We start from the raw sequence: 13690 nt of genomic DNA, 5'->3' as shown, positions 1-13690 counted from the left end.
TTGGAATTGGAAAGAGCATAAAAAAAGGCATCAAGTGGTATGTTTACTTTATTTGTAAGTCAACAATATGAACTGTGAAAGATATACCAATAAGTATCTCCACCTAAGGATCAAAAACATACAAAAAATGGTAGAAAAGTGTAAAACACTGAAAGAAGTGAAGATGTAGGTTCTTCCCATGCAAAATTTGTTAGGCCTAACCATGATTATAGGCTAATGCATATTATGAAGTAAGAATTGTTGTCTTAACATGTTTCCTTATGTGAAGGACCTTATCTAGGCTTGTTCCATCCCGATGCAACAGGGTTTACTCACACAAACAATAAGAATGTTCAAAATACTCAATCATTTCGTCGTTTTGAACTACCATTTGTTTACTAGCGATCCTTTTTTCTTCTGTACTTGCAGTATTGCCATACTGGGGAGTTGAGTATGATTGTTTTTTTTTTTTTGGTCTCTTTTCATACGTCATTACAGCTCTGGGTTTTTTTCGCAGAACGACTAGTGGATGACAAAAGCAACATAAAAAAAAGGCAAAACTGGCCACATTAAATCGGTCCTACATATTCATTAGAACGTAGAAAACAAAATACGGCCGAGAAAAACCATCTAAAAACACAGCTTTTAGTACCTTGCTTTTACAACCAAATTGAGTTTACAGCACAGACAAAATGTATCTAATACAGACGAAATAATTCTATGGTACCAATCAATTTGGGGTTTGTGCTGGTGTATACCCACTTTATCAGGGTTCTAGCATGTATTAGTGTCATCATAAATAGCCCAAAGGCACCAGGGTACTCCGCCGTTTTTTAACATTGTAAGATAGGGCACATAGACATGTGTATCCAGTGTTTCCATTCTAAAGATTTTTTCCCCTAGAATAAGGATTGTTGAGGTCTGTTAGGAGCAAACTTTTTATTTAAGAATTCAGAGATTTTTAGGGAATTTTAAAAATCTCCTGGATTTTTTAATGAATTTCTAGATTTTTTCCTATATCTAGTAATTTTTTACGGTATAGCGCATACATTTATTATTCAATCAAATAAATCATACAGGAAGCTAACTAATAAAAAAAATGGAAAATAGTGGTCCATTACACATCCCAATATGAGCCAAATTGGTAATTATGCAAATATACTGCCTTAGAAACTTTCGATTTCGCAACAGATCAGATATAGACCTCAGAGTGTTGCCATCAAGATGTTAGGCGAACCTAATTAATCGCAAAATTGCAAATATGTTCTATACTTCCTATCTCACAACATTTGCTCAGGTCAAATTTTTTCTTCATATTTAAGGTTTTTTACTTTCAATAATATATCAGTTCTAAATTAAAACTTTTTTTCTCTTAAAACCTTTGAAAGTGGATTGGATACTACATCTGCAAATAACCAGAAAAAGAGCTATTGAAAAAAAGAAGGTAGGTATACATTAAATATGATTTTTTGAATGAAAAAAAGAAATTATTAAAAAAGAAAATAGGACTTGGTGCGATTCAAAATAAGATTTGTAATGTAACTAGATACATTAAATGGATTATAGTTTGATGACTGAAGTTGATAGGGAGTAAAGGGAATGGGATATCTCCTCTGAGAATTATTTAATGGTTTCAGTTTTTACTTCTAATATCTAATCGATACTCCAATAATTCTCCAAATTCTCTTGTTCGTAATTGAAATGCCTAATAAGCACGTTTAATTTCTTATTCGGTAGAGGCTTCAAGCTCTTGTCTGCAAAAAAAGTTTATTTTGTATTTATTGCCAGAAGAAAAATCACAGATGTTTTTTTCTCCAGGGATGATCATTTCGAACCAATAGTCCTAGAACATCGGGAGAGGATTCATTTGAACGGAAATTAAAATGTCTAGTGTTCTTTTTTTTGTGAACAAAATAATTGGAGGGCAACCGTCCCACTCACACCTTCCTTTTTCTCAAAAATCGTTCGATACAATTTTTTAATAGCCATTTGTTCAGCATAGTTGAAAGGTTCCAAAACTATACGTACATATAAGTGATATTAACCTATACTCTTTTTCTATGGTTATCAGTTTTAATAAGCAGAACTAGAAGACCAAACATCACTTTGTGAGAGAGATTTCAGATCCAAAAATGACATTCACTGTACCCCACCCCCTACAAAATGTATGCCCCAAACACCCTGATTCACAGCAGAAAAACTTTTTTCCATCTCCTTCTTCTTCTTCTATTTCACAGCAGGCAGGCTTTTCAGTTGATACTATTTAGCCCCTTTCCTTTTGCTTCACTCTGTGGGCTACAGAGCTACTGGCTTGGTTGTCTCTTATTTATTAGATATTCTCGGATATCTTTCAGTAGATCTTTCGACTCAAGGAGTTCAAATATAAGATAATAAATATTGATTTCTGTGCTCTGTGTGCAGGTATAGTTGGTTAGGCTCTTGGCTGATAGTGAGATTGTGTGGTGTTTGAAGCACTTTAACAGTTTACAATTAAAGTATTAAAGTATGCTGTGGAGACGTCAGCATATTACATTCAAATAGGCAGTGGTCAATTGTTTCATTATACATAATACAATACCTGCAAAAAGTGAATAAGTAAACTGGACCGCTTGAATTATAAGGCCGATATAAAACTACAAGAAAGACCACTTCATTTATTCCAGAACGTATTTTATTAAAAATTTTAAAAAAATGCTTATTGGGAAGGAGGGACAGATTAAGATTGTTCTTACGAGACATGATAACTGACAGTCTCTATCTGTAAATATCTCTAATGGGGATTCGTCTCCCACTTGGCTGGTCAATATTTATAGCATTTTTTGCTATGTCATCAACCTCATGATTACCACTTATACCAGAGTGGCTAGGAATATACTGAAGATAAGTTCTTATGCCACTTGAAGCAAGATTATCTATAATACTAAGACAATGATAAGTGTCAATATCCAGCTTATACTGAGGAGCTGCAGACAGCAACTGAAGACTTGATAAAGAGTCAGAATAAACTATAATATTATTTGAATTAGCAATCAAGGGTTTATTTTCCATAAGGTGTTCTAATGCCATGATTATGGCATTTAACTCTGCAGTCATTATAGATACATTATTATACAATCTCTTACCCATTGCAATTTTCAGGTCAGGAAAGAAAGCACCACTTTTTACATTATCATTCATTTTTCACCACTCGACCACTATACGGGTGTGGTTCTTATAAGCGCATGCGGCTATTTCGCCAAATTTTTTCTGGACAAAAGTAACATGTACTGGTTCTGAGTCTCCCATAGAAACTTCGGGAGTTGTTATATGGGTTGAAAATTTTAATTAAGGAAATGCAGGGACAGGGGGAAATATCGAATTTGTAGGGACAGGAAACTTCTTCTGAGTGTTGGCATACTCATTTGCAATGCCTCTATATATGGCTGGATTTCTTAACCAATTATGTAGGGTCTGTGAGCTATTTGATTCAATTTTTGTAAGATGTTTTATCAAGAGAAGCTACGTCTCTCCCTGATTGTTGTTAATCCACTCTCCATAAGCAGAAACTTGGTGTTTGTGGGTTTCCTAAGACCAAATATGAGACGTATTATATCGTTTTGTATTGTTTCAATTTTTTGCATCTGGGTCTTTACCAAAATTTTGATATATCCATTTTGTTCAACGTAGTTGAAATTTCGGGAAATTAGGTCTTTGAGAATTACACCCCCCCCCCCACATTCCTCAGGGCAAGGGTTGTAAGTTATGCACTGGAGGCATATAAGGTTTTTATTGAAAGCTTTGTCTTGGAAAATTGAAAAAGGGTGCATTCGATTGGAAATTCAAAGGGCTAGTGCCCTTTTTAATAGTCGAAAGTGATTGGAGGACAACTAATCCAGTCAAACAAATCCAATCAAAATTTTTAGATAGCCATTTTGTTCAACGCAGTTGAAAGTTTTGGAAATTAGGTCTTTAAGGATGACACCCCCCCCCCCATAGTTTTGATGGCTTCATTTATGTAGAACATCAAACATCTCGCAGAATTTCTATCCATACAAACAATAATGCTCCTTTTCATCCAACTGAAATTCCTTTTTCGTAATATTAACAAGGACTTTTTACCAAAATTACTATTCATCGCCATTTTTTTGAGTATATTCAAATTTTATCAAAAATTGAAATTGAAAATTTAAGCGTAGGGCTGTACTAATACATGCACAATTATTGATTTACACTTTTTAAAAACAATTAAACAGGGATTTAAGGGACAGGTACCTCAAATTATATCTTGGTTAGACATGGGTATGATTTGGAAAACGATCAGAAATTAAATAAAAAAAGAGCTCTTAAACTGAAAGCAAGAAACAGAATAGAAACCTATTTCAACAGATGATTCTTTATATGAAAGGGTTTGTCTCATCTTAAGCTCCTTACTCTTTACTGTGAAGTTTGGCTTTTTCCCAACTTTTTGAAGAAAATTTGCAATTGGAAAAAAAAGATTTTTCAAAGTACTAAAAATACTTTTGTATAATGAGCAAGTTGTTGAAAAGGTGTTATATTTGTTTTCAGTTTTAAACTTGTTCCTTAGATGAAAACCCTTTCCTAATTTTGTACATTCAATTCATTAAACTAAAGAGCTGTATGAAAATAGTACTGTTTGAAGCACAGAAAAAAAGATCAGTAATTTTATTTTCTCTGTTTGGAATTTGATGGGTAATTAAACAGCTGTCGTGAAAGTCACTTAGCCGAATGAAAGTAAAACTAATATGCGAATTTTGTTTTAATTATTTATGAACGGTGAACCAAAATCAAAACCTGCATTAATTCAAAAACTTTCAAAAATTAAATAAAAAAAGATTTTTCTAATTGAAAGTAAGGAGCGACACTAAAACATATAACGACTAGAAATTTTTCCGTATATGAAAGGGGCTATCCCCTCCTCAACGTCTCGCTCTTTACGCTAAAGTTTTTTTATTGTTTAAAAAAATAGAGTTGTGAGAAAGTCAAACTTTAGCGTAAAGAGCGAGGGGACAGCCCCTTTCATATATCGACAAAAAGGGCACAAGAACTTTTTATTTCCATTAGAACGAGCCCTATCCTTACGTTCTAGGCCTACACGGTTGATACGATCACCCCTGGAAAAAAACAACAACAAAAAGCCAAATAAACACGCGTCCGTGATTTTTCTTCTGGTAGAAATTTCAAAATTCCACATTCTTCAGATATGAGATTGAAACATCTATAGTAGAGTTCTTTGATACGCTGAATCTGATGGTGTGTATTTAATTAAAATTATATGACTTCAAGAGGGTCTCTCCCACTTTTTCTGAAAATCAGAGAAATTTTCTCTGACCCGTAGCTTTTGATGGGTAAGACTAAATTTAATGAAATTAATATATTTGGAATCAGCATATTACGTCAATTCTTTCGATATATCTATTGGTATCAAAATTCCGTTTTATAGAGTTTTGGTTACTATTGGGCCAAGTCGCTGTAACTAAGTTACAGTTCATTGCCACGAACTGTTCGATAACCCCTCAAAATCCAAACAGTATTACCAAAAGTATTCTATTCGTAAAACTTTACAGTTTCATGAAATGTAAGTAAACAAATAGAAATGGTTTTTAACTAAAGTAAGGAGCAAGTTTCCAAACTGTTCCTTGCTTTCAGTTGAAAAGCTCTTTTTTTATTTAATTTCTGATTGTTTTCGAAATCAAACCCAGGCCTAACCAAGATATAATTTAAGGTACGGGCCTGTCAATAGTACCGTTCTACGTTTAAATTTGCAATTTCAATTATGGATAACATTGTAGTGCCCCCCACACTCCCTAGGGTTGTAATGTAGTTTGCCTTTTTTACATGCAGGATTTATCATTAGGAAAAGGAGGCAATGGCTCTTCAACGTCCGATTTCCAATCCAATGAGCCCTCTGAAGTTTATACTACCACCGTTTCCATAAAAACCTTAAACGCCCTCGGGGCATACCTTACAACCCTTGCCCTGAGGACTGTGAAGGGGGTCTCATCCTCTAAGACATCATTTCTGGACTTTTAAACTATGTCAAACAAAATAACCATCTTGAAATTGTGACTGGAAGTGTTTGGGGAAATGATGAGCATGGGTGGGGGGATGGTTGCCTTCCAATCACTAGTCGACTGAGCCCTTTTCGAAGTTTCTACGAGAACAAATGGCCACCTTAAAATTTCTATTAGATGCATTTTACGAAAATGCAACGTGTGCGCGTGTGTGTTTGTGTGGAGGGGGGGGGGTATTTGACTTCTGATCACTGTCACTTCTTAAAAAAGCACTAACTAACGCTTCAATAAGATCTCTTGATTTTGGGGGGGGAGGTTGGGGGTCATCTTTCAAAAATTTGGCAAATTTTAGGCAAATTAAATAAAAAAAAGAGCTCTTAAACTGAAAGCAAGAAACATATTTGAAACCTATTTCAACAGATGATTCTTTATATGAAAGGGACTGTCTCATCTTAAGCTCCTTACTCTTTACTGTGAAGTTTGGCTTTTTCCAAACTTTTTAAGAAAATTTGCAATTGGAAAGATACGATTTTTCCAAGCACTAAAAATACTTTTGTTTAATGAGCAAGGTGTTGAAAAGGTGTTATATTTGTTTTAAGTTTTAAACTTTCTCCTTATTCTAGATGAAAACCCTTTCCTAATTGTTTAATTACATTTCATGAAACTGTAAAGTTAGCCTATATGAAAACAGTAATTTTTGAAGCGCAGAAAAAAAAAATCAGTATTTCTATGTTCTCTGTTTGGAATTTGATGGGTAATTAAACAGCTTTCGAGAAAGCCATTTAGCCAAATAAAGGTGTTTGAGGCTGATAAACCCCTCAGATCCCTCAGGGCAAGAGTTATAAGTTATGCCCTGTGGCATATAAGGTTTTATTGAAGACTTTGTCCTTAAAACTTGACTAATGGCTCATTTGATTAGAAATACAAAAGGCTAGTGCCTTTTGTAATAGTCGAAAGTGATTGAAGGGCGACTATCCCCCTTGTCCAACCCATCAATTCCCCAGACACGCACAGTCAAATTTTTTAGATATCCTTTTTGTTCAACGTAGTTTAGCGTTATGGAAATTGGGTCTTTAAGGATGGCAACCCCTAACAGCCCTCAGGGCAAGAGTTGTAAGTTATGATCTAGGGGCATATAAGGTTTTTACAGTAAGTTTGTAGAAACTTCAAAAAGGGCTCATTCGTTTTTAAATTGAAATAAATAGTGCTCTTTTTAATCTTTGAAAGTAATTGGAGGGCCACTAATCCCCCTCTCACGCCTGCCATTTTCCCAAATATATACAATCAAAATTTTGAAATTTTTGCCAATTTTTTCAACGTAGTTGAAAATTCTGGAAATTAACTCTTTGAGGATGACAACCCTTCCCCCTTAGCCCTCAGAACAACGGTCGTAAGTTATGCCCTTGGGGCATATAAGGTTTTTATAGTTTTGTCGTAGCTGCTTCAAAAAGGCTCATTCGATTGGAAATTGAGAGACTAGTGCCTTTTTCGAACGGGATCAGAGGGCAAATTTTGATATAGCCATTTTGTTCTGCCCATCAGAAAGGTCTGGAAATTATGGGTGAGGATAAAAAATTCCCCCAGACCTAAGGACAATGGTTGTAAGTTACGCCATGGGGACATATAGGGTTCTTATAGAAAGTTTGGCCATATAAACTTCGGAGGGGGTTCATTGGATTGGCAATTAGACACTCTAGTGCTCAAAGTGATCAGAGGGTAAGGATCAGAGATCAGAGGGATCTAGTAAGAGTCAAAGATATCAGAGGGCAGGTACCCCCTCCGCCCTACACACACGTCGTATTGTCCTAAAGTGCGTCTACTAGAAATTTTGAGATACCGCTTCTATTCAAAATAGTCTAAATATCATATAACAAGGCTTTTGGGGTTGAAACAAACCCCAGAGATTAGGGATAAGGGTCGTAAGTTATTCCCAGGGGGTATTTAAGGTTTTTGTGGAAGGGATGACTGTTTAACTACAGAAGAGACTCAATCTTTCTCCCTGAAAAAAACTATGTAAATATAAACGAAAAGAAATTAATCACAAAAACTTTTTTCACAAAATAAGTTTTTCCAAAAAAAAAGTAAAGAACTCCATTAAACCAAAAATGAAAAAAGAATAGAATAAAATAATTTACCAAGCATACAACTACCATATATCAGTATCAATAAATAAATGAAACCCAAAACAAACAAAAATTAAAATAAGTCAAACTCATAATGAGCAGAAATTACCCTAATTAGGGTTATAAACTATATTCTTTATAAGAGTTAGAATGTAATTTGGAATTTACTGAAATTTTTTTTAATGTTTTCACTTTTATAATTTTAAGAAATAAAAAATAATTAAAATTTCAAGTAATAAATATCAGCATATGTATATTAAACTAACAATGAACATTTTTTCAGTAAATTCATTTGAATTTTTTTCAGCAAAGTTCCAAGCCGTTGAAAGAGAAGCAAATTCGGTCGCTTTTTTAGGGGAATTTGACATCCAACTGCTCTTTAGTAATGGTTTACTCATTTAAGTTTGGATCCCCTTTGAAAGACTCGTGGATGTAGTTTTTAAGACAATGAAATACGTGTCTTTTTAGTTTCACTCGTAATTTCTATTTGGATGATGGGTCAAAACAAGAAGAAAAGAGGTTCTCGTGGCATATCGATCGACATATACAAAGAAAAAAAATGAAATTCGCAAGCTTGAAAGAAGAAATAAGAGGTGCTTGAAGGCCTGTGATATAAACCGTCTAAGTACCCCGTGCAGATAAACTGAAGAATATGAACACTTGGGATCTAAAATGAATACGTATTGCTGCCTAAAAATATATGTATCGACGTTGAAATACCAGATTAATATAAATTGGGCCCTCTAATATGATAATATGGACATGGAGATCAAGGAGTCCATGGAAATTAAGGAGTGCATGGACAGTATGGAGTGCATAGAAACTAAACAGCGCAAGTAAACGGAAAACGTTGACTACTAAGATATTATGTTGGAATACTTTCGACTGTAGGAAGAAAATGAGTTCAAGATTAATGACGCCCATGATGAAATCAATAAAAGAAACCCAGAAGGAAAAAGTAACATTAACAAAACGGTATACATAAGCAATGAATTATGTGAAGATAAATACCAGGGCTCTTACGAAACACAGATTTATAGTACACAGCCTGAGAAAAATAAATCGGCTTTTAATAAGCCTTCTCTGAATGTTTGTTTTTTGTCCAAAAAAGTACAAGATTTTCAAAATGATCGGCCAAGTGTAATTCAAACAATACATGGCGCCTCACTTCCTAATCCAGTGGACCCACATATTTACGAAACCAAGAAATCGGCACTTAGATCTACTGAGGCTGCCATAATCTTAAGGTCCACTCACGAAACTGGTATATTAAAGTTTAGACTGTGCAAGAACAAAGTTCCAGTCTATCCTACAGCAGATAGTATTTTTTTAGTATGTTCAGATAGTTTTGAATACATACAAGACTACAAGGCAGATGGTTACCGTTATAGCAGAAGTAGTGGGGGACACTCAGTATCTGTACCCTCTGTTCATCCAAACTTCAGAAAGAGAGTTAATCAATGGATGATTGAAGGCAAGAGGGTTGATTTGAAGAGATATATCTTTCGATATGAGCAATAGGCATTCAACTGTCCCCTTGAGCACTGCCTATATACGGTGATTCATTATGTTGGTACTTGTGACAGAAAATCCAATTGTGACCCCCATGGAAACCATAAAAAGAAAGAAGGAATAAAAGCTATCCCTTTTGTTCCTTCTGAGAAATCTGTATTAATAAGAGCCAAAAAAGTAGCAAAAACCACAACAATGACGCCCCGAGAACATTTCGGTAACGAGTTTATCAAGACAGTGAAAAAGATGCAGACAAATGCTCCAAGAAGTCAGTGGTAGGTAAAGGATGCCTTTTCTTTGGCCAGAAAAAGCATGATATCCAATGACAAATGTAACATGATTTGATATCTTATGACGGAAACGGATTTTGTTGTTACAGAAACATTTTTTGGGCAAGGAGAAGCAGGCTTCACCTGTATATCAGAATTTGCCATCTTAGAAGTTGATTACTTTGTAGAACACGGTATCCCGATAGTGTTCTATTATGATACCAAATATAACATTGGAAATTACTCGGTTTCAGCTCTGACATTCCGAACTCCTGACTTCGACCATAAGGGGACAACACCTCTGATTCCAATTGCATTTTACTTCACACAAATAGATCAGCTGATTCGCACGAAGAGCTGTTTATAGTTCTAATGAAGGAAGCACCAAACGTCAATTCACCGCAATATTATTTTGTGTGTGATAGAGAAAAGGGTATAGAGGTTGCGAGAAAAAAAAAACATTTCCTCTTATTCAGGCTGTTTATTGCTGGCTAGACTATTGGATCAATGCACAACATGGACTTCAGAAAATGGGGGCACCTAAAGAAGACATCAAGGTAGTTCAAGACGATATTCTTCAGTTGCTAAGATCAAAAAGTGAAGATGAGTACTACCAAATAAGAACTGACAGGCTCTTGAAATGGTCCATCCCTGCATTTACCTACTTTCGAGATAATTTGGAATGTGACATGTTGAAGCATGATTGTGCCTTCATCGTTCCCCAGATGCTAGACTTTAATCTAGTCTCCGGAAAAACCAACAATACCGGAGAGTAATGCTGAGAGGAAAAGACCTATAGAGCAACAGCGATGCATACCCATGGGCAGCTGTATCTTGGGCCTTTTGCGTTTAGACGATGAATATTATACACACATTTCTCGTGGATTTAAGGGAATAGGACATTATAGACTCCTTGAGAAGGCACATAAGGAAAACGTAGTTCATATCAAGAAGTAATAAGATCCACTTGAATCGAGGAATGAAATTTTTCTGCGCATGGTCCAAGAAGTAGATGCATCAGATCCCTTTTGCGAAACAAATATGACAAGAGAAAACCACCAGTAAAGTAGTTTAGGTGAAATAGCAGAAACTCTATGGAGAAAGGGACATGTTATATTTTGCAACGAAAAGCAAGTGTATCTTGTTTAAAGTCTGCCTAGACATAAGGTTAATGTTGTGACACCACGAACAGAAGCAATCACTGTTAGAGGAAATAAAATTGTTACAAAGGGTGCTAAGAAGAATAGCTTGGTTGAAGTTTATGATTGTTCTTGTAATTTTAGAATCTCTGCATGTCCTTGCAAACTAGGAGTTTTAAGATCTCGGGGACATGCACTAGTAACAGAAAAATCAGTGATACAAGTGAAAACACTCAAGAACGTGAAGGGCAGATCTAAAAGGCACGTGAGGCCTGGAATAAAAAGCTCATTAAACATTCAGGACTGTTACAATATTAAACCTGCATTAGATTCTCTAGTAGCCAAGGAATTGTCGTCTACTGCTGATAGTGATGATCAGAATGAGGGGAGTTTTTCATCGTCAATTAATGAAACTGCAAAAGCTAACTTGAAAACAAGCAGGGAACAGAATACATTAGAAACGGGTTTCAGAAATGAAAAAAAGAAATTATTGAAATTAGCTTCACTTAAAAAGAGTTCCAAACACCAATCGAAAAGCTCTGACGGGAATAATAATTCAAAAGTTGCAAAGCCAGCGGAAGATGTACAGTTTGTGAAGACTGTTCAAAAAAGGCTGCATAGCCCCACTCAACTGGTGAAACTCCAAAAAAGGATAAGGTGACCGAATCTTCGTGTTGGAGCTAACCAGTCTACAATTTCTACCGCTATTTGTCATTGTTACGCGTTTAAAGGTCCCATAAGGCATTTGTATGACGAATCAAAGCAAGTAATCCAGCATTTAAAAAGGCTTTTTGGAATAGTGGTCAAATCTACCGATTCTGCTATCGTAGAAAACGCAGAGAAACTAGATTGGTGGAGAGCTATTGGTTTTCCCTTGAGGGACATAGACGTGTTTTCGATTTTCTTTCAAGACCTTGAATAACTGCTGAAGCCTGATACTTGGCTCACAACTGAAATGGTTTCATACCTCGTGAATCTTGCAACTTCTAGCTGTGCGTCAGCAAGAACTATCGAAAGCTACTCTACTTTCAACTTGACAAGTTTTGATGCTTTAAATACTTACCCAGATAGGCCTAGAGAGAGTTTTAGTGATGTTTCGAATGATTGCAGTGTTCTGTTTGTTCCATTGTGTGTCAATATGTGTGATATAACGAATACGAAGTCCAAGAATCATTTCATTTTGGGAATATGTGATTTCTCCAGGAAAAATATCTATCTTCTTGATAGCCAGAAGCCGTTAAACCACGCTCAAGGGAGGCTATTTCATTCCAACCTCAAAAATCTGATGAAGGGAGTGGATAAACACTACATAGAACCTGAACTTGGCTCGAGCAGAATAGCTCCACAAGTAGATTCTTCAAGCTGTGGGCCTTTTGTTTTCAAACATGCCCAAGACTACACAAATGAAATAACCTATTTGGGAAGCGCAATGTCAATTGATCTTCAATCACCTCCTAAGTACAACAGGACAACAGATAGATCTACACTATCCAATATATTCATAGATTTATACAACGATGATACTGAATTGGTAAATAAGAAAACTATTGAACTAATGAATAAATATAGAATCAAATTTGCTGTCCAGGTACTTGAATCTTCTTTAATACAGAACAGAAGAGCCACTTGTTATAACTGTAGAAAACAGATGCCAGAAAACATGCAGCTCATATGTAAGAACTGTTAAGCAGTTGCATGTAGTGAATGCGAAGCAAGATCCTGCAGGTACTTCTTTAAGCTCTGCTGTGTCTAAATAGAAAAACACACAAACGCGCAGTCAGACACACCAGCACACAGAGAGAGGCAAACACACAGTCAGACACACAAAACAAAAAACTTCTGAAAATATGTTTCGGATCACCAAAAACGCTAAAAAAGACAAGCTAAACCACGAAACAGCAAGACTAAACATCCCAAATCATATGTTATAAACGAAAAACTTCTAAAACACACTTAGAAATAGCAACAAAGAGAACACAGACAAGCTAAACCGCAAAAAAGCACAAATATATATCTTAAATCATGTGTTCCAACAAAAACTTCCAGAAAACGCTTTGAAAAACCAATAAAGATAATACAGACATGCTAAACCACGAAATAGAAGAACTAAATAACTTATTCCAAAATACTCTTTGAAACACGAAGAAAGCTAACACTGACAAGCTAAACCATGAGAAAGTACAACTAAAAATCCCAAATCTTAGAGTTTCAAACGAAAAACTTCCAAATACTCATGGAAACACCAGCAGCACTAAAACAGACCAACCAAACCTCGAAACATTGAAACTAAACATCCTAAATCAAACGTTTCAAACCAAAAACTTAAAACGCTTGGAATCACCAACAAAGCTAACACAGACAAGCTAAACCACGAAACAGCAAAAATAAACATCCTAAATCTTACGTTTCGAACAAAAAACTTCCAAAATACACTTGGAAACACTAACAAAGCTAACACAGACGAGCTAAACCAAGAAACAGCAAATTAAGCAACTTCTTCCAAAATTCTCTTTGAAACACCAACAAAGGTGATACGGGCAAGCTATACCGCGAAAGAGCACACCTAAACATCCTAAATCATACTTTTTAAACAAAAAACTTCCAAAATGCACTTGGAAGCATCATTTTTACCAATAAAATGTCTGAAGACACCTTAA

At 35.4% G+C, this 13690-nt stretch overlaps 1 protein-coding gene and 1 pseudogene across 4 annotated transcripts in view; one reads left to right on the top strand and one right to left on the bottom strand.

Moving 5' to 3' along the window:
• dome (cytokine receptor domeless) overlaps positions 1–390 on the bottom strand; it is a 168636-nt gene extending 168246 nt beyond the window's left edge. For 3 of the 4 annotated variants that reach the window (XM_089085712.1, XM_089085714.1, XM_089085715.1), the window contains exon 1: positions 316–390. The gene's annotated coding sequence lies outside the window, so the exon portion shown is untranslated. Of the gene's footprint in view, positions 1–250 lie in introns of all 4 variants that reach the window. The other variant, XM_089085713.1, reaches the window with a different exon arrangement.
• A 10034-nt stretch (positions 391–10424) lies between these two features.
• On the top strand, positions 10425–12786 carry LOC148953980 (uncharacterized; annotated as a pseudogene).
• Positions 12787–13690: the final 904 nt, after the last annotated feature.

Source organism: Artemia sp. Qi Xiang Cuo, chromosome 3 (genome assembly GCF_049724085.1).
Source record: "Artemia sp. Qi Xiang Cuo chromosome 3, ASM4972408v1, whole genome shotgun sequence".
In the NCBI taxonomy this organism is placed as follows: Eukaryota; Metazoa; Arthropoda; class Branchiopoda; order Anostraca; family Artemiidae; genus Artemia; species Artemia sp. Qi Xiang Cuo.
This window is presented reverse-complemented; position numbering and strand designations above follow the sequence as displayed.